Here is a 24,857-nt window from a genome sequence, read left to right on the forward strand (position 1 = left end):
CTTTCAAGAATTACCTCTTTCCCTGCTGCTCAACACCGATCCTCCTAAATTTTTAAATGCAAACAAAATTGGATGGAGGGTTTTTTTTTTTTTTAAATCTTTTCCAAAATTAAGATAACTTTCTCAATCTTTTTTGATCACACACACAGTTTCTCCAAAATAATGGGTAAATATGCACTGTTCTAAAATACTTTAATTTGTTCACAGATAAATGTGAAAAGTAAGGGTTGTGAAACTAAATACAATTTAAAGAATATTTCTTCTTTCTCTGATACTTGTCTTGATCTTTAGATTTGTTTTATTTTTTAAAAGATTTTATTTATTTATTCATGAGAGACACAGAGAAAGAGATAGAGGCAGAGACACAGGCAGAGGGAGAAGCAGGCTCCATTGGACTCGATCCTGGATCTCCAGGATCACACCCTGGGCTGAAGGCGGAGCTAAACCGCTGAGCCACCGGGGCTGCCCTTTAGATTTGTTTTAAATTATTCCTTCTTTAAATAAACTGTGGTGATATTAAATAGTTTTTATAAATGTCCCTAAACCCTGCATAGTTCCTTTAAATTATTTTGGACCTTGTTTGGAGCCTGTGAAATGTCAGACTCTGAGAATTACTGATTTAGACCAACTGTCCATCTGAATCTGAAATCTGGAGATTTCTCCCCCAGACCTAAGGACTCATCCAGGCTGTGTTTGAATGGCTCCGGAAATGGAAGGTTGCCAGGCATCCCTGGGTCAGCTGTGACCACAGGATCCTTCTCCCTTATATAATGGACAATCTTCCCCCTGTACCCAGTACCCGAGGAGACTGGGATTCAGCACCGTGACTTTTTGAAGTTTGCCCAGCTTTTCAGCTGTGGAAAGAGGAGCTGACTTAACTTTCATCTGCCTATTGCTGGTTCCGTAAACTCATCACTTGGGGATTTTGTAATAACTTGTGGTCCATCTGAAATGTAGGGACTCTTCAGAAGTGAACCAGCTTCTATTCTCCCTGTGGGCTCTTCCCTGGATTTGAGGTTGGGTAGGCAGGGATGGGAGTGTATCATTTTGTAGCTACACCTCCCCGCTCTGTCCCAGCCTCTCCTCTGGAATTCTTCATTTGACGGAGAATCCTGTGCATTGTTCTTTCCCTTTTGGGGGGAACAGAGCTCAAAGAATCTGTGTCCTCCAGTCCAACAGGCCTTTCAGGTTTCCTGGACTTTGATCCACTCACTGCCTGGCCCAGCAGCTGTCAAACCAACCCTTGGTGCACTAATGAAAACCCACAGCAGAGGGCGGTCTCTCATGCTTATCAAGACCATTGGCGTGATGGCTATTTCATTGAAGAACCCATAAAAATGTTTCCTTGATTAAGTTGGCCTCATAAAGGGGAGAAAAGTCCCTTACTCTCCTAGAGGCCATGTTCAGTCTGTGAGAAGGGCCAATTTTTCCTCTGGAGAGTGATTTGCCTCTTCTTCTGTCCCCAACCCCCTCCTACTGTTGGGGTTATTTGTGAAGTTCAAAGACAAAAGGGGATTGATTTTGGAGTCACCTTTCCAGTTTTGTGGGTGTGTGTGTGTGTCTACCAAATACACAAAGTGGTAGGGATGCTGGACAAACTGTAGCCAGCCTTGCTGATTTCTCAGGCTCTCCTAACAGCTCCTGGCTCAAAAGATCAGCCTGGAGAAGATTATTAATGCCAAACATCTGTTTTTCTTTCTTGTGCCTGGCACTCTGCTGGGTCTGTTCTATACAGTATTGTGTTTAATCGTCATAAGGCAGCTATGTTTGTTATTGACACTTTACAATGGAGAGATGGAGTCCTGAGGTTAAGGGCTGTGCTGTGTGGCCTTGAGCAGGTTGCTGGGGTTCTCTGGGTTTTGTCTTGCTCTTCTTTAGTGAAACAAAGGCATTAAAGAGCTTCTGAAATCCCCATTTCCTTGAGGTTCCAGACAAAATCAAATGAAAAGCACTGAAAGGAAAGTTATCATGAAAATGAGACCTCTTTTTTGTGTGTGTGGGGAGGAGGGAGGGCAGGAGTGTTGGTGTCAGTGACAAGGGAGCAAGGCTGTGCTTTTTGCCGTTGGTTTAAAATTCTTTGAGCTGAGCTGATGGCGAGTCAGGAGCCCAGAAACCCCAGAAGGAGTAACACCCACAAATGATAAAGTGCTGAGCCTGGTCCAGTTTTAGCAATAACCTGCCTCAATTGCCAGGGCATGTTAAAATGGGAATTGCATTAGTGCTTCTGGAAGTTTGGCCAATCTTAGCATATGTATCTACTCTCTCAGGAAAGGCAGAAGCAAATTGTGAACTCACTGAATTATACAAAAGAGATGACTCTCATTTTGTTTCCCCTGATAAAAATTTACCAGAAAACCTGACTTGCCCCCTTCCCAAAACATAAAAGTTTCAAAAAGGAAACAAATACAGCTTTTGGTGGCCAGTCCCCTTAGAGAGAAGTGTTATTCTCTGAAGTATCAACCACCTCCCAAGACTTAAGGGGAGTCCTTTCTGATGGATTTATATTCTTTCAGGTACCTCCCAGCAGGCCCCAGATGGTGCTGGGAGCTACCTAACAGGAGTGAGGTGGAGACGGAGAGGAAAAAAAAAAACACACTAAGAGCTTCTCCAGTAACAGTGGCTTTATCTTGGTTGTGTGTGAACTGGGCCAAGCCTGTTACAAAAGGTGGAGGTGATTATTCAATGATTTTGGGGGTTTATAAATTGTGTGATGAGAAAGAATCATTTTAAAGAGAGAAAAAAAATTTAAGGTATGAGTGAGAAGCTTTTTATTGGTGGATATATTAAGCTGTACCTAGGAAATTGCTGTTTGGTAGAGAAGGTCGGGGCTGGGAAAAATAAATTCAGAATTCATCAGCATACTGATGGTACTTAAATCTGTGATTGAGATGACTTCAGGAGGGGATGGATGTAGGACAGAGGGCCTGCCCAAGGCCTGAGGCCTTGCAGCGTTCAGAGGATTTATAGAGGAATCAGCAAAGGATTTAAAGAAGGGTGGAAAAAATGTGTCCTTAGATAATATTCTATCAGCTGAGTGTAATATGCGCGCGCACAAACACACACAAATAAGCACCGTTAGAAGTCCGGCATACAGCATTGCTTTTTACAAGTGAATTCTCCCCTCCCAAATAACCTTGCCTGACAACATCCTATTTTGTCCGAGGAAACAGCAGGAGCTGCTAAGCTCAGATGATGATTCATTATCTGTTAATAGTTTCCCCCTGGGGTGTGTCTCTCATCCTCGCCATCCCCCACCCCTTTTAGTGGAGATTTCTATGTGCTAGAAAATCCATCTCTGTAAAATCTCCAGAATTCCCAAGCCTTATGGACTTTTCTTGACACATGGAACCCAGAAACTTTTATGCCAATCCAGAATAATTGGCTGTCACACTGTGCCTGAAACATAGCTAACTTGTCTAGATAGATGCTTATGATGGGTGATTTTATGTCAAGTGGCCTGGACAATAGGGTGCCCAGAGAGCAGTCAAACATAATCCTTCTGGGTGTTTCTGTGGGGTGTTTTTGAGTGAGATTAATATTGAAATAGGTGGACTTGAGTAAAGCAGGTCGCCTTCCATAATGTGGACGGGCCTTGTCCAATCAGTTGAAAGCCTCCATAGAACCAAAAAACCCCACCTTCCCTGAATAAGAGACAGTTTTCCAGCTGACTGCCTTTGGACTTCATCTGCAATATTAGCTCTTCCTGCCCAATGACCTTCAAACTGGAATGTGGACTCTCCCTAGGTCCACACCCCTGGCTTACTCTGCACATTTTAGACTTCTTAACCTCCATAATCATGTGAGCCAATTCCTTCTAATTAACAAGCCTTCACTTCTCTCTCTAGATAAAGAGAGTGGGCATGCAGCACTGCCATTGGTTCTGTTTCTAATATGATGCTTTTTACCACTGTTCCTACTGTCTGTCTCTTTACTCACCTGTGCTTCAAAGGCCTGGTCCGGTACCACCTGACTCTTCTACTATGGAGAGCCCCCTATGTTCTGGGACGGCATAACAAGGGTAGAGGCCTTAGGACTGCATACATCCAGTGTAGATTAATCGCAGACCCCCCAGGCTAGGAGCACTGCCATTATTACAGGATTATGAGCTGCGTGTTGGCCAGGAAGGACTATTTTTACCCCCACTCTCTTACCTGTTTGAACTCTGCCCAGCACAGCAGTCTGCTGACAAACAGCCCTCTTGGTTTCTTTTACATGCTTTGCAGATTGCTTCCTAGGATTAGTGACCGGAAAGCAACAGAAGAGTGGAAGAGGAACACTGGATTTCTTTTGCTGTATCAAGTATGCATTTGGGGCCTGAAAACATGTCCCAAAGCATTTTCTCAGCAGTTATTTCCTATTTATTTTGAAGATATCTCCTACATTTGCTCATTTAAATAGCACAGAAAGCCATAGTAGGTGCAAAAAACAAGTATTGCTCAGGACTGAAATTTAGTCACTGGGCACCAGGAGAGCTTTACTGTGGTTACACTGTTGATTGACATGGCCACCAAGCCAGCAGTGAAGGAGGCCTGGCCTGCTACCAGGGCTGGGGTAGCTGATGGTCGGAGGCAGGCCTCTGCAGCCCTGGCACTGATTGGGACTTCAGAGAAGTCAGGAGGTCAAGTTGGTCAAGAGGCTAACTTCAAGATCTCTAGGTCCAGCTTCTGTAGGAAATGCTGACACCCTTTCACTGACCAAGACACACACACCAGCAGCATCTGGCCTCCCTCTAGCTACCAGTTGTTGGTGGTTGGGGTCCTAATGACTATTATAATGTGGGAATGCCCTTGAACGACCTTAGGATGGTTCTCTATGTCAACTGCGATTCAGACAGTATCAGTCACTAGTGACAAGTGCCTCAGACAAAAGAGTGTGCTAACAGGCCTCTCACAATCAACAAATGATTTGGGAAATTGTAAAGAACAGGTTGAAACATGGTATATGGTATGGCTTGTATCATTTAGCAACTTCTGACAAGCACTTCACTTTTATGCACACACGTATATTATGTGGAGAATGAAGGGGAATCCATTTTAAGATTTTGGTACGTATTTTTTATATCAACTTAAGTATAGTGTCTTGGGTATAATCACTGAATAGTCTGAATTTACGGAAAAGGAACCAAAGGTATCTGAAACCAAGGGCTTCTTCCCCCTCCTGCTCTGCTCCTTGGAGCTTTGTTGATTTCCTCCCTCTATGGTTTTTATTCAGAGATGGGCAGCAGCCAGTCAGATCTTGTATCTTGAGTCTTATCCTATATTCTCCCTAGAAACTGTCTTAGTTAATATACAAATGGAAGAAATACTAAATTAGACTAGTGAGGCATTGAGTAAAATGTAGGCGTTTTTAGACAGAATAGTCTTTCTGTCAGGAACAGAAGATTCAGGAGCTCTGAGTATTTATAAATAAAGAGAACAGTATGACAAGGCCATTGAGACTTACATGAATGAAGACAGGGATGGTATAGGGTAGTGGTAAGATGCACCATCTGTACAACCACGTGGACCTGGGTTCAAGTTCTGGTGCTTCTTTTACTATTTGTGGGTTCTTGGACAGTTGAACCCCTGGCCTTGGTTTCCACATCTGTAAAATTGGCATCATCATCATAATATCTACGGTTTGCTATCAAAATTAAGAATAGGAAACCCTGGGTGGCGCAGCCGTTTGGCGCCTGCCCTTTGGCCTGGGGCGGGCGCGATCCTGGAGACCCGGGATCGAGTCCCACGTCGGGCTCCCGGTGCATGGAGCCTGCTTCTCCCTCTGCCTGTGTCTCTGCCTCTCTCTCTCTCTCTCTCTCTCTCTCTCTCTCTCTCTCGTGTGTGACTATCATAAATAAATAAAAATTAAAAAAAAATTAAGAAGAATAACTCCTAGAAAGTGTTTAGCCCAAACATGGTAAGTGCTGCATCAATGTTTGCAGTTATTGCAGTTACTCTTGCTAAGCCATTATAGGCTGTAAATAAGAGTCTATTCTAGCTTAGTCAGAAACGTTCAACCATTGTTCAGAGGTGTTTTGGTAATTTTATTCATTAGTGACTGTCCCTCTTGATTTTCAGAAGAGTGTATAACTGTTTTACCAGGTGATTCATGCACTACCTGGAATTCAACATCAAAATGTCTCAGAATTGACCACCTTTTGCCATCTAGACCACTCTCCCCAGGAGGTATTTCTCACCTGGGAGGGCATAAAAATCCTAGTCAAGCCTGATTTGGGGCTCAGAAAGTACCGTTACTGGCTCTATAATGCGACCAGGACCAATTCTTCCCTGCCTCCGTTTATGTTATCCTGCTCCAACGCAGCCATGGGGCTGCTTTGACCAGTGGGATGTTAGCAAACCTGATGTATGCAGAGGCTTGGAAAAAGTGCAGGCATGTTTTCTGCATGAGTTCTTCCACTCCACTGCCATCCTGAGTATAGCTTAGCCTATGGTCCAGGAAAAACAGCGAGAGACACATAAAGTAGAGCAGAGTAGACCAGCGGAACTTAACCTAAATCAGCCAGCCTGCAGATGTGTGAGGGAGCCCAGCCCTAGAGTGGCTCTTGCAAGACCCCTGGGAAAGACATGCCACTGAGGTCTTCTGTTCAGCATTATTGTTGCAACAGACGACTGATACAACCTGGTGGGGAGGAAACTCTGTTTTCTGGCGGTCAATTTCTCTATGAGGAGGAAAATGTTGGAATCTCTGTCTTTTTAAATTTTTATATTTCATAAAATTTTTTTGATGCCTTAAAAGGGAATGAAGCTGCAAGCTGACATGTCCTCAGGAGTGCCAACCAGATTTTCAGCTCATGGCAGGATGTCGTTATTTAAAGTCTGCTGGGAAATAAAACATGTGTACTCATTTGAAGCTGCTTGTAAGTGCCACAAACAATAATCTATAAGAATGGGGAAGGGGATGAGAGGGGGACTTTGTTTCCCTGCCACATGCTGCTGAGAAGTACTCAGAATAGTGAGAGCCCAGGTCCTCGGATCACTGCTATATGAGATCTCTGGGGTAATCATGGCTGGTGGGGGCTCATGTAGCTGAGGAAGAGAGGATGCTACCAAAGAGCAAGCAATCACTGGAGGATTCCATTGCCAGTGTCCTTGGCAGGGGTGGACACTGTTGATCACCTGGCTCCATCTTCTTTTGGATTCCTATTCTCTGACCTGTGTTGGAACCTGAGCATCTGCCACCATTGTGCTTCCTACATGGTATCCTGTGAACCTATTTGGAGGTTTTCCCACTAGCCTGTGACTCTTCTGAGGGCAACAAGTGGGGCTCATTCATTCTTTTTGGTTTATGAACTATCCAGTATGTAGTTGGATTCAAAGAGTGAATGAATGAACGAACGAATGAATGAAATAGCATAAAGTATTCACAAGGTGCTGAATTTTTCCCTGTTTGACAGACATACTTTGGAGACTGCAGACAGATAAAGAAGCCACATATGATATCGGAGAAGCTATGTCATCTTTTTAAGCCTGATTTTGCCTGTGTGGGAAGGACAGTAAAAATAACTAACTAACAAACAAACAAACACGTCCTAGAGTTAGGATGGGAATTCTGTGAGTAGGCTTCAGGCTCGGCCCAGTGCCTGGCACACTCTACATGGCTAACCGAACATTAGTGGTGTCAATGGTGGGATTTATATTTTAAAAGTATAAATTATGCTTAAGACGTAAGACCCCCAAAGAGAATCTATGTGCAAGTACTTGAATGGGGATGGTAAGAGAAAGACACAGTCACAGTGGGAGTCAAAGCAAGGACACAGCTCCCCATGGGGACTGCTGCATCTGAGATGGCTGTGCAGGCCACAGTGGGGCCCAGAACGGTCAGAAGAGACTCTGAGGAGTGGGTGGTTTTTGAAGGATGGGTGAGATTTCAACAATGGTCATTGATGTGACACAGATTTGGGGACTTCATGGAATTCTGAGAAGGTACACATCTGCCTGGATGTGTGGCTTTGGGGGTTTGATGAGGAAAGTGGACCTTCCATCGGGCCTTGCGGGGAAATAGAAGGACAGAATTATAGAGGAGAAAGCTTTATTTCTTGGACCCCTTTAAATCTTACTTCTATATTCTGGATAGATATAATGCATTGCAGAGTACATTGTATTTCTTCTCTTCCTATGTTTTTCTCTGTTTCTTCCATTTCTTTTCACCCTTCACAAAAGCTCATGGGCTGTGGATTTGAGCAGATCAGGGTTCTAATTTCAAACACCATAGCTTATTTCTAGTGTGGCTTCAGGAAAGATATTTTGCTTTCTGGGTCTTGATTTTCTCATCTGTAAAATGTGAAAATAATTCCTACTTAAGAAGGTCACCACTGTCTTTCAGTTTTTTTGTTTGTTTGTTTGTTTTTGTCATTCAGTTTTTATTCTGCTTGCCATCCAAGTACAAGGGACTCTCTTCAACTGGCCTCAAGCTTGGAGAGAAACCAGTTTAGACCCAAAGGCTGCTAAGTGATTCAGCATTACCATTTGGCTCAGCCACCCCACTTAAGCTGAGTGGTCTTCCTGTGGGACAGTCCATTGGTTACCATCATACACCATAGGAAAACCTTGGGGGTCTGTCCTCTGAGTATGCTGTTTCCCTGAGTCCTTATCTGCCACTGGTGGATGCCTTCACAATCCACAGCTGATACCCAGCACTTGAGAAGGTTCTAAGTCTCTTAGTTTACACTCATCCATAGTCATTGCTGGTTACTAAGTATTTTGATTGTTGCTCTTGGCTGCCACCTTCCCAGGCATTGGTTTGCAGGACAAATGATTAGGAGATGAGTTATTAATGTCTACCATTGAAGACTGTAATTTAGAGACTGGCAGCATCTGGGCTGTGACCAGATAGCTCAAATCTGCATGGACAGGTAACAGAGACTAAGGAATTGGAGACGGTTTCTAAGAAAGAAACCCTTATTTTCTAGAAAAATTCAGTTCCTCAGTAGTTCTGTATTTCTCAATAGGGGAGCTATAGGATTTGGGGTTGGGTACATTCTTCATGGTAAAAGAAAGACAAAATCACATGTATATCTTTGTCCTTTGTGCAGTAAACACACAGCACCAAAAACTGCCCCTGAGTATTTCCAGATGTGTCTGGTGGGAGATTGGTGGTGGAGAGGAGTAGTAATAAGGCCTTTGGTGGAGAACTGCCATGTAAGCAGCCAAACCAAAATAGTGAACAATGGTTTTATGAGTACATTGCAGAATTAAATTCAAGGTAGAAAAGCTGCACATAATAAAAAATAATAATAAGGAAGATTGAACTCGCTGCTTAATTCTTGACTTTAAAACTGATAGGTAGTAGCCCTGAAGTGTTTCATTTAGCTTATGCTTAGCAGTTACACTGTGTCAGGGCCTGGACGAGGTGTTGGAAGCACAAGGGAATACCAGGTAGTTCTTGCTCTTCACAAGCTAACGTTTGCCGGCCTGCCAGACTGGGTTCTGCTGGCTTCATTCACTGGGCAGCAGAAGTGTGGGCGGGGAATGTCCATTTATTCCTCCTCCTCATTCTAGAAGGAATACAGGCACACCTCAGAGTTACTGCGGGTTTGATTCCAGACCACCACAATCAAGCATGTATCACAATAAAGCAAGTCAAATGAATGTTTGGTTTTCCAGTGCCTTTAAAAGTTAAGTTGAGCAGCAACTTCTTTCTAGATGGGCCTCTTGAGGCAAGGGAAACAAAATTCAAGAACAAGCATTTGGGATATCATCAAAATAAAAAGCTTCTGCACAAAAAGGAAATAATCTGCCAAACTAAAAGGCAGCCTACGGAATGGGAGAAGAGATTTCAGATGACATATCTGATAAAAGCTTAGTATCCAAAATAACTAAAGAACTTAACAAAATTCAACACCCTAAAAAAAGAATAATCCAATTAAAAATGGGCAGAGGAACTCAGTAGGAATTTCCAGAGGAGACATCCAGATGGCCAACAGGTACATGAAAAGATGCTCAACATCACTGATCATCAGGGAAATACAAATAAAAATTACAAAGAGTAATTGTAATCACCTCACACCCATCAGAATGCCTAAAATCAACAATACAAGAAACAACAGGTATTGGCGAGGATGTAGAGAAAAAGGAACTCTCTTTCACTGTTGGTGGAAATGCAAACTGGAATAGCCACTCTGGAAAACAGTATGCAGGTTCCTCAAAAAGTTAAAAATAGAACTACCCTGTGACCTGGCAATCGCACCACTAGATATTTACCCAAAGAACATAAAAATAGTGATTCAAAGGGATACATGCATCCCAGTGTTTATAGCAGCATTATCTACAATAGCCAAATTATGGAAGCAGGCTAAGTATCCATTGACTAATGAATAGATAAAGAAGATGTGTGTGTGTGTGTATGTGTGTGTGTCTGTGTGTGTATATATATACACACAGACACCTAAATATTACTCAGCCTCAGCCATAAAAAAGTAAAATCTTGCCATTTGCAACAACATGGTTAGAGCTAGAACATATTATGCTAAGTGAAATAAGTCCAACGGAGCCAAATCCATTTGATTTCACTCATATTTGGAATTTAAGAAACTAACAAGCAAAGGGAAAATACAAGTAAACCAAGAAACAGATTCTTACCCACAGAAAACAAACTGATGGTTGCCAGAGGGGAGGTGGGTAGAGGCATGGGTGAAATAGGTGATAGGGTAAAAGAGGGTACTTGTCATGAGCACTGGGTGATGTATGGAAGTGTTGAATCACTATATTGTACACTTGAAACTAACACTACGCTGTTAACTAAATGGAATTTAAAAGCTTTTTTAAAAAGGTATGCTTATACCATACTGTTATAATCTGTTAAGTATAATCTGTTAAGTATGTAATAGCATTTAAAATAGCAATGTACATACCTTAATTAATAATACTTGATTGCTTAAGAAAAAAGGGCTAAAACTTACCATTGTCTGGACTTTCAGTGAATCATAACCTTTTTGCTGGTGGAGGGTCTTGCCTCCATGTTGATGGCGCTCACGGATCAGGGTGGTGGTTGCTGAAGGTTGGGGCAGTGTGGCAGATTCTTAAGATAAGACAACAATGAAGTTTGCTACATAAATTGACTCTTCCTCTCATGAACAACTTCCCTGCAGCATGTGATACTGTTTGACAGTATTTTGCCCACAGTAGAAGTTTTTTTTCAAAACTGGAATCAATCCTCTCAAACCCCGCCACTACTTCATCAACCAAGTCGATGGTAATATTCTAAATCCTTTGTTGTCATGTTAACAATCATCATAGCATCTTCACCAGGAGTAGATACCATCTTAAGAAACCCCTTTATTTAGGGATTCCTGGGTGGCTCAGCAGTTGAGCATCTGCCTTCGGCTTAGGGTGCGATCCCGGAGTCTCCGGGATCGAGTCCCATATCGGGCCCTCTGTGTGGAGCCTGGTTCTCCCTCTGCCTGCGTCTCTGCCTCTCTCTCTGTGTGTCTCTCATGAATAAATAAATAAAATCTTTTTTTAAAAAAACTTTCTTTAAAAGAAGGAAAGAAAGAAAACAAGCAAGCGTTTTCTTTGCTCATCCAACTCATCCTCATAGTTGTTTCCTATGCTCATCCATAGGAAACAACTCCTCATCCATTAAAGTTTGATCATGAGATTGCAAGCAGTGCCATCACATCTTTAGGCTCCACTTCAAATTCAAGTTCTGTTGCTATTTCCACCTCATCTGCAGTCAGACCGCACACGTAACGTTTACTGATTAAGTTTCTCATCTTACATGGGCACTGTTCATGGCGTCCCAAAACAATTACAATAGTAACAACACCAGTGATCACAGATCACTGGGACAGACATAATGAAAATGCTTGAACCGTTGTGAGAATTGCCCGAATGTGACAGAGATGCAAAGTGAGCAAATGCCGTAGGGAAGATGGCACCAGTAGGCCTGCCAGATACAGGGTTGCTACGAACCTTCAATTTCTAAAAGATGCAGTATCTATGGAGTACAATAAAATGGGGTGTGCCGGGAGACCTTGATATCATTCCTCTGGGATTTTATAAAGCAATATTTAAGTTCCTAGTTGATGGGTTCATCCTTTTCTCACCCCTGGAATAAGATGGGGAAATGTCATGTACACAAAAATGATATTAAGAATATTTAATAAATGCCATGGCACAGAAGCCTGGAATTGAAAACCAGTCCTGGCCCTCACCCTGGCAATGGGCCCCTGGGAGAGTCCCTTCTGGACCCCAAGCAAGCCCTTTGTTGCTGGTGGGGCTGCCTCAGGGAGGGTTTTGGAGAAGCGGCTGTTTGCCAAGTATTTCAGTACTTCAGCAGTAGATACGGTTGTTCATTCTTACCACCCAAAGTCAACCTTGCGTGTCAGTCCTTGTGACCCTCCTTTTGCAGGCAGGCAGAAGACTTCCCAGGTCACTCTATCGGAAACCCTGTGCCCAGTTTCCCCTCCTTGGAGGTGGGGTGCCATTCTCCCTGTGTCAGCTAGGTGTCCTCATTAAAGCACCATTAGTGGCACACGGGTTGGACCTAAGTGCTTCTGGAAAAAGTCCATCTGCTTACTGCAAGGCAAACATCATAAACACATTTAATGAAGATGTAATACGTTTTTAAGCCAAAATGAAGGGGTTTCTCCCCCATTAGTACCAGTTCTGCTCTTTCTCTTTTTATACAAGGTCACGTGGTATCTTTTTAAAGGTGGTTCCTCCCTCCTTTGGACCAGATTGCGCACACCCAGCTGGCTCTCTGGGAATCTGTTCCCAGCCCTGGTGCTTTCGTGTTTTTGCTTCTGTGGTTTCAAGACAAACCTCTAACATTTGTCCAATGTAGCATTTTGTGGTCACATACATGTGAGCACAGAGCTTTTTGAAGTTGATTGACATTCTTGTTTTACAAATTGCTACCTTTTGAGATTTTCATTTGGTTTTCTTTGGCAAAATAACTTTTCAGTCTTGAGATCCTGGCAGCATCGGATGTCTGCTGGCTTTTGTGTGTTTAATATTATAATTGCTTTGATATCTGTTCTTACCTCTAACTTGGTTAGAATATTTTTTCACAGTGCTCTGTGTTTGCTCAAGGGAGACTGTAAATCTATAAAAGTGTTTGATTTCTGTTCCCTGGTTTATTTTAAGGGAAAAATAAATGGCCTTTGAGTACAGAATGGTGGAAGCTGATGTCTTCGAACCCATTTGATAATCATCAGCCACCCAAATAAGAACGTGAAAAGGGGTATTTATCCCAATCATAACCCCTAAATTCCTATTAGCATTTGAAAGAAAAATGTACCTGAGATGATAGAATTACAAAATGGGCTGTTTAGCAAACATTTGTAGAGTCGTAAGTCATTAAATCATCTCTGTTCATGGCTTTAGGTGAAAGAAACCTAATTTGTCAACTGCCTTACAGAAAAGAAATTGGCGCCTCCAAGACTTGGTAATTTTAATCAAATCAGATCTTTATTGGCTTGTATCATTGAAGCTGCTCAGGAATGATTTTTAAACATAATTATTTAGTCACAAATCAAAGCCTCAGCAAAAGGGAAATGTCACGGAGTAAAATGGAGAACACTCCTTTAGCTGTGTAATACAGGTCAATTTGCCCTCCTTTTGAAACCAGGAGAGGGCCTTCTGGATTCTTTCCTCCTGGTCCCTTGTGGTTCAGAGCCATTTCTCACTTTCTCCTCCCAATGTCCCTATTAAAGGCTTTTAGGGATCAGAGGCAAAAGGGGTCGGTGGGGGATTTGTGCACGGGGAGTGGTGTCGGATGGGAAAGATGTGAGATGTAGGAATGGAGGCAGAGTGAGAGGTAAGGGAAGGTAGGAAGACAGAAACAGGGGCCAAGTCTATGTCTGGCTGAATTTCTGGGGACAGCTCCAAGCTCCATGTACAGCCAGCTTGGCAGATACCGCTTTTGGTTATGATCAACTAGGGTGGAAATTCATGATGGTGGTAGTAGTCCTAGCCATAGCAGCTAACTTATAACTGAGTACTGACTATCTACCCTTTGAAATGCGAAGTGTTTGATTGGATTATCCCCTTTAATCCTCATGGAGACCTTAAGAAGATGAAATTTATTATCTTCATTTTCCTGTTGAAAAAACTAGGGCTTAGAGAAAAAACTCAGGGTGAAAAGAAGTAATCGTTAAACTGGAAACGGAGGTTTGTTATCTATACTTTTCACATGAGGTATCCGTAGGAGCCTGTTTGAGACCATCTCCATGGTGAAATTCCAATCCAGATGTGACCAAGAAGGCACAAATGGGAAGATGGAAAACACTTTGAGGTAGGCTTCCACTGTTTGGGAAATATGGCGTTACACCAAGTCAGAGGTTGGAATTTATCAATTTGTTTTATTTTTATTGGAAGACAGAACTTTTAATATGTTAACATGTGTCACAAATTCTTTAGAAAATTTAAGTCTAATTTTTCTGAACCTTCTTGGCCATAGAACCACTCCTTTTCTTTTTCTTTCTCTTTTTCTCTCTTCCTCCTTTCCTCCCTCCCCCCTTCTCTCTTTCCTTTGGATTATCTATTAACTTCTCAAAACGTATATATGAAGCACCTTTTGAGAAACACAGATGAAAGGATAGAATGTCTGACTGGAAGGAAAACGATCTAGGTGCCTCCTTAGTTTCACTCCTGACTCTCCATAATTCAGGGTAAAATTTCACTGCTTTCTGCCAAAGCTTTGCCTCTACAGCTTGGAATGTGTGCGTCTCTGATACTACGTTACAGAATTGTGTTACTGTGAGTAGTTAAAGTAAAAATTAAAACATATTTCATTGTGGATACTAAAGTGATATGACTGCATTTTGTAAAGAAAAAAATAAGAATACATTATCAGCCTTCAGTAGTGGCCCCCTGGAAGAGGAAATTTGAATTTTCTTTCAGTGCCTAGTAATCTAATAATCTAAAGTATTGAAACTGATTCTTTTCCTTCATGCTTGGGACGTTGGAAGGAACATTTTGAAAAGATGATTGAGACGGTTGGGTTCTGACACGTAGGACCTTGTATAGACACGAAAGCACACACACCTCAGCTGGAAGTTGGTAACCCTGCTTGGATGAAGAACCCCAAATTCTGAGCCAGAGTCCTCTGAAACTGTGGTCTTGTTCTTGTGATGTAGAGCTCCTGGTGACTGTTCGATCCTTGTCAGAAACAACACGAGTGCAGTAACTAGACAGGAATAGTTTGTACAGTCAAAAAGGAAAAGATCACACCTCCCAGAATCCCCCGGGCAGGAAGAGAGCCTGGACCAAATTAGACACCACAGGGAGTGAAGTGGCCATATTGCAGAAACACATCCTTGAATGTTCTGTGGGTTTTTCTTTCTCTTTCTCTTTCTTTTCCTTTGAGGTATCGGTTGTGAAGCCAGTAGAGAGAAGACCTCTCCCTACCACCAAACAGGAAAATGCCATGGAGCCTTCTGAAGTGAACGGTACTGGGTGCAGAGCTGTGGAAAGAAGAATACATTTTCTCCTCAGTGAGGTCATGCATTTAGCAGCTTTTTGATTGCACTTGACCTCTGAAGCGTGGCTGTGGCCAGTTTCGGTTGCTGAAACCTAAGATGGCGTAGAGGACCATGGAGGCAAGGCCGCCGCCTCGCTGACGGTCCGAGATTCAGCTCCGGTTAGCAAGAATGTAAAATATCTTTCCATCCCAACAACGCCAGGCTGGCGGTGGGTTTTTGTTGTTGCTTCTTCCACCCTTCTTTCTTTTACAGTTCATTGACAATTCTGCTCAGGCTTTAAAATAATCTGGGCTCGAAGTGAGGCTTGCATCGCGCTGATTTTGATTACTCCCACATACCGTATTTATTTGCCATTTAAAGCATCTTTGTCTGGAGGAGATTCAGTTTCTGCAGCAACTGATCTTGCTGCGGTTAACTAAGGAAAGGTGAAGGGGAGGCAGGTCCCTCCAGTGTGGGGCCTATTGTGTGAGGAGGCCTCCAGGGAAGATGGAAGCCAAAATAACACTCAGAATGACCAGGGGAGCTTGACTGTTCACTCAAACCTTTGTCTGGTGCCTCTGCACTCTCTCTAGGGCTGATGGGTGGTTGTGCCGTCAGGACTGTCCTTATCCCAGGAAATACACAGCATTCATTGTGGACCTGGCAGCTGGGCCCTGGATGCAGTTCCATAGGCTGCTGTCCTGGGACTCCGCTCTTCTTTCTCTTGTCCTGTGGTGACACGAGGTGCTAAGGGACCAGGTATTTCCATGTTTCCCATAAGTTCAAGGGCCCAGGGTTGGGGGAGTCATCCCCCCCGCCCCCCTCCTGGCATGAGAACAAAACATCAAAATTTTGGATAATGAACTTTGTGTGAAGACTGCATCTTCACAGTGCCATACAGGAGCCAGAAGCAAAAGGGGGACAATTTGGTGACACTAATTTTGTTTTTATTTAAAAACTCTTGACGATCTGTTTAGTGTCAGCTGTTTTGCATTAAATTTGATTTTTTTAAAAATATTACATCAAACCATGATTTTCTCAATGGCTAAGTTTTGTGGTGCCCTCTTAAATGTTGCATCCAAAGCGAGTGCCTCACTTGGTGTCAGCCCTGATAACAAGTTCCATAGGAGTGCTTTTTTTTATTATTAAAAATTATTATATAGTAATGTTGATAATGTAACTTACCTCGTGACACATGGGCCTCTTAGCATCATGGGAAACATTCATAAGGGTTAACTCATGAAATAGGCCCAGAGATAGGCACTGTGATTATTCCCATCCTACAAAGGAAGAAATTGAGGCATCAAAAAATTTAGGTTGTTGGCCTGAAGTCATCACTCAGCCAATAAAGGCAGAAGTAGGATTTGAGCCCTGTCATTGATGGCTCCAATTCTCTTTCTTAGCCTCCTATCCTTGAGGGCCTGAATTCTTTTCACCCTACTCCATGTGGGTTGATTCTCTTTTACCTGGCTGGCAACTTCACCTTTTCCATGGTTGAAATGTATCATGTCGACTTCTGCCCCAGAGATAATACATCAAATTGAAAGCGAAGCCTGAAATAGGAGATCACAGAAAGCACATGGAAGTCCTTGATTCTGTGAATCCATGGAAAAGGGGTAGCTGGGTGTCAGTCTCATCCCCTAGCCCTTGTCATGCAGATGGTTTTCTCATAATGGCTTTAATAGCTTTTAAAAAATTGTAATATTGAAAATGTGTGCCTATTGGTTGGTTCTTCAGTGATATCGTAGCATAATTTCATCGCCTTTATTTTCTTTTTCCTCAAACACATTCATTTTGGAATTCTTGTTAGGAAATTTGGGTCTTGGCTGGAAGTGTTGCCACCCCCGCTCTGTAGACCTATGCTGTGCGGTATGGTAGCCACCCACCACATATGGTTATTGAAGTGTGTCTCATCCTTTTTTATTTTTTATTTAAGATTTTATTTATGTATTTTACAGAGAGAGTGTGCAAGAGCGGGTGAGGGGCAGAAGGAGAGGGAGAGAATCTCAACCAGACTCTCTGCTGAGCATGGAGCTCAAAGTCTGACATGGGGCTTAACCTCAGGACCTCACGACCCTGAGCCCAAATCAAGAGTCAGACGCTTAGCCTACTGAGCGACCCAGGTGCCCCAAGTGTGACTCATCCTAAGATGTGCTCTAAGTGAGAAATCATGCTGGAATTGAAAGTCTTATATGCTACAGACAATGGAAACTATCTCATTACTAATTTTTTTGTTGCTTACATATGGCGATGGTATTGTGTATCTACTTGTTTAAATATGATATACTGATAAAATTAATTTTGAGGGTTTTATTTTTTAGACATGAGCCGTGGGGAATTTAAAGTCACGTACACGACTTGCATTTATTTCTCTTGGACAGTGCTGCCGTGAAATATTGCCTTTTAACTGTTCCATTTATGAGGCAAGTGGTTGGTGTGTTCTGTTTTGTTTATAACTGTTAGAGGAGCAAGTAAACTTTGCCCAAAAAGAAAGAAAGAGAAAACATTTGAAGCTTGAGACTTTGAGTCAACAGACAGTTGCTTCATTAAGGAAACTTCACCTTTGTTCCTGCCACCTCTGCAGACAAGTGAATTCTTTAGGCTCTAGCATTAATTTACATTCCAAGAGGTGTGTACACAATCGGGCCTGTCTTCCAGAGCTGCTGGCTTTAAATGACATCATGGCACTCTAAACCATGTTGAGGTGCTCCTTTAGGTATTGGATGCTGATGGAGCTGAGTAGCCTGTGTTTGCCAAGTTAGGAGCTCTGCCGCCTTTTCCTCAAATTCTTGTTGCAGAATGGTTCTCTGAGCACTAAGGCCTGCATTTTGGCCCTCAATCTCTTGTTTGCAGGAGAACCTGGGGACCTCCATAGAGATGCAGATTCCTGCAGGCTGTTCCCTGGAGTGCCTGGCTTGGCTTTCCTGGATCAAGCACATCTGTATTCTTTCTAACAAAGCCCTCAAACCTTCCTCTTCATTCAGATATGGGTATTCCCTCTTCCTGTTCACTCTATCTTGGGGATATCTTTCCTCTTTCCAGAAAGCATTCATCAGTAATCCAATCAGTTTCCCCTTCTCCTTCCTTTCCATAAGCTGGAGATGCTAATTTACTTCCAAATACATATTAGCCACCCTTAGCTTTACAAAAATATCCTTCTAGTGCATGAGGACAGGAGATGGGGGGGAGGGGCAGTCTTTTTTTCTTTTTCTCTTCATTGTCTTACGGATCAGTGAAGTTTAACTTGAAAGATATCTGAATTCCCCTTTGAAGTAAATGAGATAATTTTTCAGCAAATGTTAGCTTCAGTGCCTGATAGAAGATGCTCCATAAATATCTATTGAATGAATGAATTTCTGTCCTGCATATCTTCCTTGGAAGCTGCATTAATTCCCTGTTACCAAGGGTCTGAATCTGTAGTGCTCTAAGGCACTAATTAGGTAACTACCTAGAGGAATTGTGGGGGGGGGGGGCTTTAATGCCAATTTATAGATTGTGCCTCAATGCAGTAAATAAAATGCATCCTCAGGAGTAACTGAGCACAACTTCCCCTCGGTATTTTTTCCACTCCCCTTGGACCACCACATCTGCCCACTTGCCATTCGGCATCTCTTCCTTATAGTGTGGAATTGTATTTCTCTGGACTCTGGGTTGCAAGTGTCAGAGACCAATTTTAAAGGGGTTTATGCATAAAACTGAGAATTTATTGGTTGAGGTTATCAGAATACCCAGCTATGGCTATGTGCAACGGTTCCAGGGACATCTTTAGGGTACGGATCTCTCCATTACTTGGCTCTACTATCCCATCCTGTCCACCACCCTTGTTAGTCAGATGGTAGGTCATTGTTAAAAGTCTTCTCAATGCTCTACACCCCTCCCCCAGCCCTGACCAGCCACACTTAAGACCTTATCTCTCCGAGTAGCTCCAGGGAAAATTCTAATTCTCAGGGTTGGCTCTGATTGGATTGTGTGAACTGTGGCCAAACAGATTAAATGCTTGGATTTGCCTGATCTGGGTCACATACCTCCCCTGGATCAGGATTCTGGGCTAGCCCATCCAAACTGCTCGAATGGAGAGAGGGGCAGGGCATGGCACTCCACAGCTACTTCAAGGTCAATTTATCATTGAAAAGAAGGAAAGGCACTGAGCTGGGAAAACATATCAAAGCGCTGTTTTAAAAACCTACAAAGGAATCACTTTTCTGTTTCTATAGGAGAATGACTCTCGCCACAGAAATCATAGCTCTCCCCCACATCCAAAAATCATTTCAGGGGGGGTTCCTCAGTCATCAGCAGCTGGGAAGACCCTGCTCTTTGAACATACTCCAGTACATTGCATACAGCAGGTTTTTAATCATTGTTCCAATCAACATAACTGTGCACCTAATGTGTGCCTGGCAGTATTCAATCACTGAGCATCTCCTGTTGCAATAATCATTCAAACTAGCTTTTTCACCACAGCCTCCTGACAGCATGAGCCTCGAGAGGGTGCAAAGATAGCTCCAAATCTGACTGCCATTGACTAGCTCTGTGGGTCTGGGTGAATCGCCAGCCCCTCTATGCCTCAGTTTTTGCATTTATGAAATGAAGTTACTATAGTAACTTCTCCATATAGTGCGTGTGATGGGGATCCCTGGGTGGCGCAGCGGTTTGGCGCCTGCCTTTGGCCCAGGGCGTGATCCTGGAGACCCGGGATCGAATCCCATGTTGGGCTCCCGGTGCATAGAGCCTGCTTCTCCCTCTTCCTGTGTCTCTGCCTCTCTCTCTCTCTCTCTCTGTGTGACTATCATAAATAAATTAAAAAAAAAAAAAAAAAGAATTATAGTGCGTGCGATGGTTAAATGAGATGATGCATATAAGGTGCTTTGCACAGCAGCTGGCTCAGAGTGAAGGCTGACACGTAGTCATTAGTAATTAATGTTAATATATGTTGAAGAACATATTTGGTGGCCATTTACATTCATTTGGTATCTATTAAATTTTTGTTATATGCTGGGTCTTTTGCTAGACTCGGGATAAAGATGAATAAGATACAACTCTTGTTCTTAAGGAATTTGTGGTCTCTTGGTAGAGGCAATCATGTAGATAATCAGAGGTAATGCAGATAATTGCATGGTCCATGTGATTCAATCCCTAGAGCTGTGTACAACCAAAAGCAATTTATTCAGATTTCTAGAATATCACAAAGGGAATCCTATGCTCTGTACGTATCATTCCCTCTTTCCCTCTTTCATTGACCACCCTCAGCCTTCCGAGACACGCAAGTCCCTGTATTTCATGGACCTTGCTGAGCTCCTCTGCCCCATGCACTATGACAAAGACTCCCTGATGACTCCTTTTCCTTCCCTACCTTAGATTCTCCATCCAGTCATTTTCTCTGCCAAAAAAAAGGCTCTCTCTATCCCTATGTAGGTTGAGCGACATTTACTATTCCTTCAAGACTTAGCTTAAGTGCCGCCCTTGATTTTAGGCCTTCCTGGCCTCTTAGGCCCTAGCAAGCGGTGTACACCACTGTTCAGAGACTAGCTTTCTGAGGATGTGATGATTGGCCTTTCTGACTATTGTGTGTGGACTGCAGGCAGGTAGGTCCTCCAGAGAGAAAAATCATCATTTCCTGTATTTCCTCTGGCATGCTGGCACCATGTGGGATGGGGGGAGAGAGGGAAAGTGGCCGTTCCCAAAGGCCAGCTGGAGGGTCCTCTAAGGTTGACAGTTCTCTACGGCTAATTTCAAATGGCCATCACCTAGGAAATGATGTTTCTTCGTGTCAGTTATAAAATGACAGTAAAGGCAGAGTAGTGTGGTGTGGCCACCGCAAAGCATGGTCTTTGCCAGCAGCTAGAACTGGGATGGACTCTTAGCTCTTACTGGCAGGGGGCAAGTTACTTAACCTCTTATACCTCCTTATCATTACAATGGACATGATGACAGGGTTTATCATAGGGGTGCTGTGAGATCTCATTTTATGAGATGGTGCTGGGAAAGTCCGTGGCACAAAACCTGGCACCCAGTAAAGTCCTCAATCACAGTGGATACTGTTATTACAAACATGAAAATATATTTCTGAGAGCTCCAGTGATTTTTCAAGGTGAACAACCAACAACAGTGTTCTTCAAGGCAGTGACTCGAAGGTTTCTTGTGACAATTAGGAAGAAAGAAACAAACAGCATATTGGTTGCAGTGAGGGAACGTGATTTTGTTTTGGTTGTTGTTTGCTTGTGTTTTTCACACCTGTTTTCTCAGGGGATTGGGAGGTAGTGTCTCGCCAAGACTTGACGGCAAGTAAAATATATAGTTGAAAGTCCTCAGCAGTCACAGCAAATGTGAAATCAAATCTCTCATTTGCTTTGGAGCGTCCGGACGGCAAGGACAGCTGCAGTGTTGCTATTTTTTATTTCAAATAAAAGAGTCAGCTCCTTGTTACCATAGAAACCACCAACCTAATTATAAGGAGTTTTGTTCACTGGATAAAAGTCATCATTTCTCTTTCCTCCCCACGCTCATACAGGTCCCCAAAATATTGGCATGGATTTGATCCTAGATGAAGGGATTTGCAATCTTTAGCAAGATGATTATAGTGCACTGACCACCCCACACAGGAAAGGAAAGCACTTGGAGCTGGCCAGAGACTTGGAGCGTCTGAAGCTCATTTTCTACTTTGAAAACAAGCATTTAGCAAGAACAAATTCATGTTTTTAAAGTAACATTTAAAGAAAGATGATCCTGATCTATCCTACCACTAGGTAGACATCCCCTTTCTTATTTGGAAGTAGAAAAGTAGATGCTAGCTCCAGGGTCCTTCTGTGCTAGGATTTTATACTGGAATTCTGAGATCAATCATATTATATAACATTGCAGTATTTGGAGAAGAAATGCTGGACCATGGGTTTCCAAGAGCTGTTTGATGTATGTTGGGGGTTTGCTAGAATGGTAAATAGTTGTATGTCACCATTAAGGCTCACCCAGAGAATGTGGAACCTTCTGGTACATGCTTCTCTCTTCTTGAACCCACTCTTCCATCTGTTTCCTGACCTTCATGCTGATAAGTACCTAAGTGGAGATTTGTTTTCCCTGACCCTGAAGAGGTGGTCCCTCAATAGTCAGCTGGTAGAAAGCTAAGTGGCACTGAGGATTAAGAGTCTTAGAGGTATTTCAGGCATAAGGTTACTTAGGGGTTAGAGATTTGCAAGTACAATTAATATATATATATATTTTGAAGATTCCATTTATAGAATGTGCCAGCTGTAGGTCAGTGCTGGCACTGAGCACATTGCTTGCATTTTGTAGATACTGTAATACTCGGTGACATGAATGTTCCATATACACATCAGGAATTTTGGAAGATACATCAAGCCATTAGGGGGAGGGGGAAACGAGGCTTGCTGTACAGAAGAACTGGACTAGGATGGGGCCAGGTGAAAGCCTGCCAGTGAAGACAGGAGTCCCTGAAGAGTCCCTAAACATGAAAAGAAGCTTACATAAATATGTGTGGGGGACAAGGTAGGAGAGACGGTGCTAAGAATGCCCCTGGCTCTTAACTTTTTAATCTGGGGGCAGGTCAGTGCGTCCTTGGTGCTTGTCCAGAACTAGTCCCTTGATTGGGAAACAGGTGTCTTTGACCTGGACTTGATCGTTGTATGGTTTCCTTTCCCCTTTGTGCTATGGACACCCCTTCTCTTGATCGTGGGGCGAGAGGAGTGATGGAAATGTTGGTGGCACTTGTAATGACCATGGTGGTGGGGATGATGGAAATTGTGATAATCGTGGCCGTTGTAATGACCTTGTTGATGTTGATGGTGCAGGATGGTGCTTCATGTTTTGAGCACTTTCTCAATTGTTGGCCCATGTTGTAAGCGCTTATATCCACTTATATCCAATGTCTAGTCCTTTATTTAGGCCAGAAACCTGCGATTCTTTCCTGATTGATTCTTTTTCTCACACATGCCATCAGACTATCAGCAAGCTTTCACCAGTTCTACCTTTAGAACCTATGTGTGTTTGTCCCCTTTCACCATCTCCTTTGCTACCACTGTGGGCCACACTGCCTCCCTCATTCAACCTGTCTTACTGCCAGACCTTCTCCCTGGATTCCCTGATTCCATTTTTGCCTCTTATTATTCATTCACAAAGCAGGCAGAGTGACCTTGTAAAATCATACGTACTCCCAATCCAGAACCTTCTTCATAGTTTCCCTTCACACTGACAGTGAAATCCAAGACCTTAACACCAGTTAGGTCTCAAATGTCCATCTTACTGGCTTCATCTCCTACCCTTTACCAGTTGCTTATTCTCCATTCCTACCACCTTTCTTCCTGATCTGTGAGTAATGCTGGTCCTGCATCCTTAGCTCCTCCCCATAGGATTTAGCAGGGCTTATTCCCTTATTTCATTTAGGGCTCTCCTCAAACTCAGCTTCCTCAGGGAGGATTTCCCTGGCCATCCGTTATGAAACAGCAATCCACCTTTCTCTGTCCCTCATCTTCCCTCTATCCCATTAACCTGATTTATTTTCTTCATAACATGTAACACTCTTGCCATCATTTTATAAAGTTGTATAATTTATTCTATCACTGGGGGAGTTTTCCTCCCTAGAACATCAACTTCCTAAAGACAAGAACCTCCTCTGAGTTACTCACTTGTATACACTCATGGTCTAGAAGTGTGCCTGGCTCATAGCTGGTTTGAAGGAATGAACAAATGATAAGCGTGTGCAATTTAAAAATAAAATCCTAAGACTTGGGGACTTTGGGAGAGAAAATCTAGGGACGTCACTTTCCTGGGAAACTTGTTTGTAACTCATTTGAATTTCTCAAAGTTGCAACTCTGGCAGGCCTAATACAGCATTCGTCCAACTATGTGATCCTTGGCATTGGTGGTATACAAGATGTCTTAGTTCATAGACAAGACAATACTGTTGAATCACAGCGTGAATCTCCTTTTTTTGGCAGTGGAATTTAAAAATTTTCTATTTTATTTAACAGTGACTTAATTTACATGGCATACAATTCAACAGTTCAAGTTGTATCATTCAGCATATTTCAGTCTCTTCAGAGTTGTGCAACTATCGCCATAATCAATTTTAGAACATTTTTATCACTCACAAAAAGAAACCTTATGCCCACGAGCAGTCATGTCGCCTCTCCCCAGCCCCAGACAACCACTTACATTTTTTCTGTCTGTATGGATTTGCCTTTTCTTGTTATTTTGTGTCAATGGAATCATGCAATTTTTTCTAGATATACAATTTTGTGTCTGGCTCCTTTTACTTTAGTATGATGTTTACAAGGTTCTTCAGAGTTTTAGCATTAGTCATGATTCCATTCCTTTTTATGATTGAATAATACTCCTCTGTATGGATGTATCCCAGTTTGTTCGTTCATCATTTGCTATATAAGAAGTGTGGTGTTTACACTTTTTGGCTATCAAGAATAATGCTGGGGATCCCTGGGTGGCG

The 24,857-nt window shown here is 42.8% G+C and overlaps 2 protein-coding genes across 8 annotated transcripts in view; both read left to right on the forward strand.

Moving 5' to 3' along the window:
* The window catches only part of ADAMTS9 (ADAM metallopeptidase with thrombospondin type 1 motif 9), a 397,174-nt gene that overhangs the window by 255,445 nt on the left and 116,872 nt on the right, over window positions 1-24,857 (forward strand). The window lies entirely within an intron of this gene.
* Window positions 1-24,857, forward strand: part of PRICKLE2 (prickle planar cell polarity protein 2) — a 320,980-nt gene that overhangs the window by 35,348 nt on the left and 260,775 nt on the right. For 3 of the 7 annotated variants that reach the window (XM_077858181.1, XM_077858184.1, XM_077858185.1), the window contains exons 3-4: window positions 6,057-6,164; window positions 6,736-6,856. The exons of 2 other annotated variants lie outside the window; for them this stretch is intronic. The gene's annotated coding sequence lies outside the window, so the exon portion shown is untranslated. The remainder of the gene's footprint in view (window positions 1-6,056; window positions 6,165-6,735; window positions 6,857-24,857) is intronic. 2 more of the 7 variants (XM_077858180.1, XM_077858187.1) reach the window with 1 other exon arrangement.

The sequence above is a fragment of the Canis aureus genome, chromosome 19 (genome assembly GCF_053574225.1).
Source record: "Canis aureus isolate CA01 chromosome 19, VMU_Caureus_v.1.0, whole genome shotgun sequence".
NCBI lineage: Eukaryota > Metazoa > Chordata > Mammalia > Carnivora > Canidae > Canis > Canis aureus.